The 6,000-nt window shown below is 45.9% G+C and overlaps 1 protein-coding gene across 1 annotated transcript in view; it reads right to left on the reverse strand.

Annotated features, from left to right (window-relative positions):
* The window catches only part of RIPOR1 (RHO family interacting cell polarization regulator 1), a 101,295-nt gene extending 97,544 nt beyond the window's left edge, over positions 1–3,751 (reverse strand). Inside the window, exon 1 of the mRNA XM_077310037.1 lies at positions 3,605–3,751. The gene's annotated coding sequence lies outside the window, so the exon portion shown is untranslated. The remainder of the gene's footprint in view (positions 1–3,604) is intronic.
* Between the last annotated feature and the right edge of the window lie 2,249 nt (positions 3,752–6,000).

A 6,000-nucleotide genomic window follows, 5' to 3' on the forward strand; every position in this document is an offset into this window, starting at 1 on the left:
CCACTGCTCAATTACCACAGCAAAGGTGTCTGCAGAGTGTGATTTCTGTAGTGGCACCTTGTTTTTAAACATTCATATACTGTTTTTTTTTTTGCAAAGTTAACAACAATACAATCATAAGTACACCTACATTGAAACCAGCCATAAAACAAGTATAGAGCCAAGGGCAGGGGGTCTGATTTCTAATTATGCACCCCATAGGACACTACATTCAAGAAAGGAAAATCTGTGCATGGTCCCTGGCTCTAAGGAAATCAAACTCATCTCAACCAGGGTCATGGCCATCTTGGCTCTGACCCCAGCCTTGTGGAACAACCTTTAAGATGCTCTGGGCTGATCCTGAGTTGAGCAGGGGGTTGGACTAGATGGCCTGTGTGGCCCCTTCCAACTCTATGATTCTATAAGCTAGCAAATGAGATCAGAGCCCTGCTGACCTTTTGACAGAGCTATTCCGCCGGCCGCTGATTGAGGCCAGAAGTAACGTCTAACACCATCAGCCTTTCTGCCCGACCCCACCAGCTGAAAACCAACAGCCCAAAGGCTAGAAGCAGAGAATAAGGAGACAAGTAAATACTATGAAATCCTTCAGGTGAAATCTTGGGTGGACAACAATCATGTCCTTTAAATAGAGTTGGCAACCCCTGTTGGGGCCTGGAAATTTCCCGCAATTACGTCCTGTTAAATTAATGGGGTTTGGTGGTGCTGGGAAGTCACAGCTGACTTATGGTGACCACCCCCAATGGGGTTTTCCAAGGAAGAAATGAACAGAAGTGACTTGACATTGCTCACCTCTGTGCCTCTACCATGGACTTCTTTGGTGGTCTCCCATCTAGGTACTAATCAGGGCTGACCTGGCTTAGATTCTGAGATCTGACGCGACCAGGCCAGCCTGGGCATCAACGGGATTTTAGCGTTTAGTTATTTCCAGTCGACTCACAAAAGCTCTGGGCCGATTCTTAGTTCTGCAGATCCAACTCCCCTTGCCCTATCTGTCTACGTGTCCACTGCTATAAGTATCTATATGTATGTAGCAAAGAGAAGCAGGGATCCAAACCCTTCCCTCTTCCGGCCAGCACAGAGTTAACCGAAGGGAGAACTAGGAATTTGTTATTTGCTGAGGCACTTCCTCTCAGCTAACAATAATAAAAAGCCGCAAGGAGGGATAACACGTGGGATCGGATCCCTGCAGCAGATAGAGGCCGGTGACCCGGCCAGGCCGAGAGGAAGCCTCCTGCATTATCTGACGTTCCCATTTGGTCTCCTTGGCAGCCTCTCGCTCAGCAGCGGCTGCAGAAATCAAGATGTGCTTCCTCCCAAACAAAGCTAACGCTCCCCAAGGTCTCTCTCTACCATGGCAACCATTCATCCTTCTCCCCCCCCCCAAAAAAAAAGGAAATCACCACACATATGCAGTGCATGAGGCCAGATGGACCCACATAAGCTTTATTTGAACCTAGAAGCCACTTCTGAAGCAGCTTCTGTCCTCTCCTGGAAGTTGGGGTGGTCCAAATGATATCATGTTGGACTTGAAATCAAGCTTCCAAGACTCAGTTGTGCTGGGAGCTCCCAGAGAGGGTGTGGATCCTGGGAATTACAACTACTTTCCAGATGACAGGGATCAGTTTTGCTAGAGAAATGGCTGCTCTGGCAGACGGACTCTATGGTATCACATCCCTGCTGACATTCCTTCCCTTTCCAGACATACCCTCCTCAACCTTCTCCCCCAAATCTCCATGAATTTCCCAACCCCAAGTTGGCATTCCTTCTCCCAGGGGACCACTGAAGAAGAAGAAGTTGGTTCTTATATGTGGCTTTTCTCTCCCAGAAGGAGTCTCAAAGCGGCTTACAGTCACCTCCCCTTTCCTCTCCCCACAACAGACCCCCAATGAGGGAGGTGAGGCTGAGAGAGCCCTGATATTACTGCTTGGTCAGAACAGCTTTATCAGTGCTGTGGTGAGCCCAAAGTCACCCAGCTGGCTGCATGTGGGGGAGTGTGGAATAAAACCCGGCTTGCCAGATTAGAAGTCCGCACTCCTAACCACTGCACCGGGTTGTGTCTATATGTGGTGGTAGGGGTAGGGGTGGCAGTTTTTCAGAGAACAGTTGTTTCTTGTTAAACAAAAGTTCCAGAGATGTAATCAGTAGAGGGCATCATGTATCCTTGCATGTGGGAAAATGAAATTGGTGACTCTTCCATAAAAGTTATTGGGAGAGGGATTAATTTGGAGTTTCCTCATGGATTGAGAAATAAGAGATGCCAATCAGGAATTCATAATATGATTAGGAACCCTAAAAGGGTTTGTGGTTACATTCCGTCAAAGAATCAGTCAACATTTTCCCACAAACTAACATGTATATTTTCCCACACAGAAGTCCCTTACTACATCCACCACTCATTCCTACCTCCTCTCGTGCCACACAAGTCAGAATTTCTCAACACACCAGCTAGATTACAATGTTCAGTTCCCAAGGAAGCCAAGCAAAATAGTACAATAGACAGGTAAACTTGGGGGGCAAGGTAAGATCAGAAATGCTTGCATAAGGGAGACAAACAAGTACTGTGGTCTTTTTAATGCACTCAGGAAGCAGAGTAACCCTTGCAGTTTATACAGTAATGGCTTCAAACAGAACCCAAACTTTGATATCCTGATACCAGCAAAAATCACAAACAAGGAAATACTAAAGCACATAAATTTTGATATATCGTCAGTAGGCAAAAATCACGAAACTCCAGTTACTTTGGCCATATCTTGCAATCCAACTCAATGGAGAGTGCAATTGTGCTAGAATCGGTCAGTGGGGAAAGGAAACCAGGATACGGTCGGAGCAGACACCGGCCAGGACATTGCATGACTGAGGGAGGCAAAGTGGGATCGGGGATTGTGGTGACATCTGTGCCATGGGATTGCCAAGAGTTGGACACGACTGAATGCCTGGCACCCACCACCACCACCACTGGAAAAAGCACTTTGCAGCAGAATCTCCCTTCTATAGCAACATCAGGACCCTTTCCATTGGTTGTTCTGTTTAGGATTGACGTCTGATCTACAATTGCTCCAGCAATCCCGCTCTGTTGTAGACCAGAATCAGGTTTGAGAGAAAAGGGATAGAGCACATGTCTGAAGATAGTCCTGTTTTCCCTTGACACCTCCTGGGAAAAGGTGTTGTTAGAGACCTGGAAAAGCTGCTACCAATCAGAATTAGACAAGAGAGGGCTAGACAGGGTCAACAGCCTAACTTAGCTTGGCATTCGATCGAATAGTATACTGTTGTAGTGCTATAGCAATCAGGCATGCCCGGACTGTGTTGCTAACATGGCAAACCTCATTGTAAATTATCGGTGTAGCGCAATATCAAAGGAAGTGTGGGTGCATCTTTGGTATAAGGCACTGTTAAGATCCTTGAGTAAGCCATGCGCTTCTCATACAGTGCCCCCCATGCCCCTTTTCAATGAGATTTGCAGTGCAATCTTAAACAGTTGTACCCTTCCGCACCCGTTGACTTCAATGGATTTAGGAGGTGTAAATCTACTTGGTACTGCATGGCTAATGAGCCAATCAAAGACTACCCAAGAAAAGGAGGCAGAGTGATATTATGCACTCACCTGTTGGAGGGATTCAGTCCAGATGCTGCAAATCCAGTTTAATTCTCAGTTCCTCTGAACTCGATTAGCTGTCTTGGCTGCACCGTTGCAGCTGTTCCCTGGGCTGGCTGCGTTCGCTTAGACTTCTCCTCCCCTGAATAACTGGGCAGACTCAAATCTTTTTTTTTTTTTAAACTCCCTGGATGCTTATGACCTGCCTCTTGCTAGATGCTCCACCTCTCGAAACATAGTTTCAGCCTCAGCCATGTTAGAAATCAAAGAAACAACATTTCCTGTCAGGGCTGTCCATAAAGCGTGCCGCACTTAAAAAGAAAACAAAGCACCTTTCAACCCCCTCTTCTTCCTCTCGTAAAAGTCTAGTGCCAACTGTGACGATAAAGCCAGATGTATTATACCGTCGGACAGACTGAACACAAACGTTGAACGCCTGTGTCTGTTTGTCACATGTAAACATAGAAAATGGCCAATAAAGATCCCAGACTGTGATTTCTTCTCCTGAGGCAATGAGGGAAGGCCTCGGATTCAGACACTTGGGTCATCAGGGGACCAAACCAGGCCATATAGTTGTGTTGTGCTGTGCTGGTAGGCAATAGATGGTTTCCTAGCCAAACAGGGCTCGATGAGGAACCACATGTAGCTCTTATAAAAAAAATAAAACTAACAAAATTGTTAAATTAAGGAGTCAGTGGGAGGCTAGAATAAGCAGTATTAGAAGGCATGGCAGGCAAAGATAATCGAAATTAAAGAAATTGTCCAAGGACAGATCATTCATTCATTCATCCATCCATCCATCTTTTGTTCTCTCCTAAGCAAATCTTCCTCTCCTCGGTTTTATCCTCACAACAACCCTGTGAAGTAAATTAGGCTGAGGGACCAAGCATCACCTAAGGACCTTTAAGGCAAAGTGGTAGAAAAGAGAGTACGGTCACACCTTAAGGAGTGACAACATTTGTGGCAAGGCATGAGTCATTGCTCACTTCCTCAGACACACTCACCACAGCTCCTACCCTGCCGCAAGTTTTGTCACTGTAAGGTGCTACCGAACTCTTGCCCTTTTGTACTGCATCAGACAACCTAACAGAACTACCTGTTCTGATCTAAGGCAAAGTGGAGATTTGATCCTGGGACTCCTCAAAGCCCTGCACGCTAACTGCTAGGATTGCAAGCTGTGGAGACTTTGGGGGTGGAGCCAAGAGTGGGGGTGGAGCCAAGGGAGGGTAGATAATGTTATGGAGTCCGCCCTCTAAGGCAGCCATTTTCTCCAGGGGAACTGATCTCCTTAGTTTGTTATATGAGCTATAATTCTAGGGGGTCCCCTGGAGACTGATATCACTACAAACCATACTATTTCCAGACAAAATTAGACTGCTACTGAGTAGCAACTCTATAGAACGGGACAGAAATGTTGATAATCAGAGTAGGATGGCTCACCTCCAGATGATGGTTGGAGATCTCCAGCGGGATTATAACTGATCTCAAGTTGACAGAGATCAGTTCCCCTAGAGGGAATGGCTGCTTTGGAAGGAAAATTCTATGGCATTTATACCCTACTGACGATGATGATGATATCCCTTCCCTCTGCCAAATCAACCTCCCCCCCCCCCCAAAAAAAAATTCCCAACCTAAATCAGAGTGATCTCTGTCACATTTCATTTCCCCCAAAGCTTTGCAGAAAAGCAACAGGCCCTGCTTGGGACCTTACAAACCCTGACCGAGGGAAGCCTGAGAGGACAAAGAAACGTGACCCAGCATGGCCGTATCTTAATCAAGCCTTTGAAAGACACCTGACCTGACCTGAGGCTTTTGCTATGGCCACCTTTTAGCTGAGCAAATTACAGACTCTTTCCTGTGTTGATGCGGCAAAGGAGGTACAAAGGCAAAAGGGGTTATTGTGAGCACGGTATAATCATGACGGAATTGTGTAAATGATTTTAATGATAAAATGCAGAGTGAAATAGCAGGTCAGCTAGAGACTAATAGTCAGTTTGGCCCCTCATTACCTCGAGTAGCAATTGCAGCCTTCCGTCAAGTAAGATTTCAAGAACATACACTATATTTCTATACAAGAGCCGTCCATTATTAGATTGTTCGGAAAAGTGTGTTTGTTGCCCTCTTTGCTGTCTCCAGATAATGATAATGATCATTCAGGTAATAAAAGCATTAATCTAGCCTTGTGGGGTGTGTAGGATATTTCAGTTGTATCTTTTGGCTGTGATGCAACAACCTTGTGAGGTGGGTCAGCCTATTATATCACAGATCAGAATATTGAGCTGTGACCGGCTTGTTTGTCTGGGACAAGATTCGCACCAGCTCCGTCTTTATTGCCAAGCCAAGCTTTTAAACTCTCTGCTGCACCCAGTGCTCCTTGAAAAAATATTTTCGAGACCGAATGCTAG

Source organism: Paroedura picta, chromosome 14, assembly GCF_049243985.1.
Source record: "Paroedura picta isolate Pp20150507F chromosome 14, Ppicta_v3.0, whole genome shotgun sequence".
NCBI lineage: Eukaryota > Metazoa > Chordata > Lepidosauria > Squamata > Gekkonidae > Paroedura > Paroedura picta.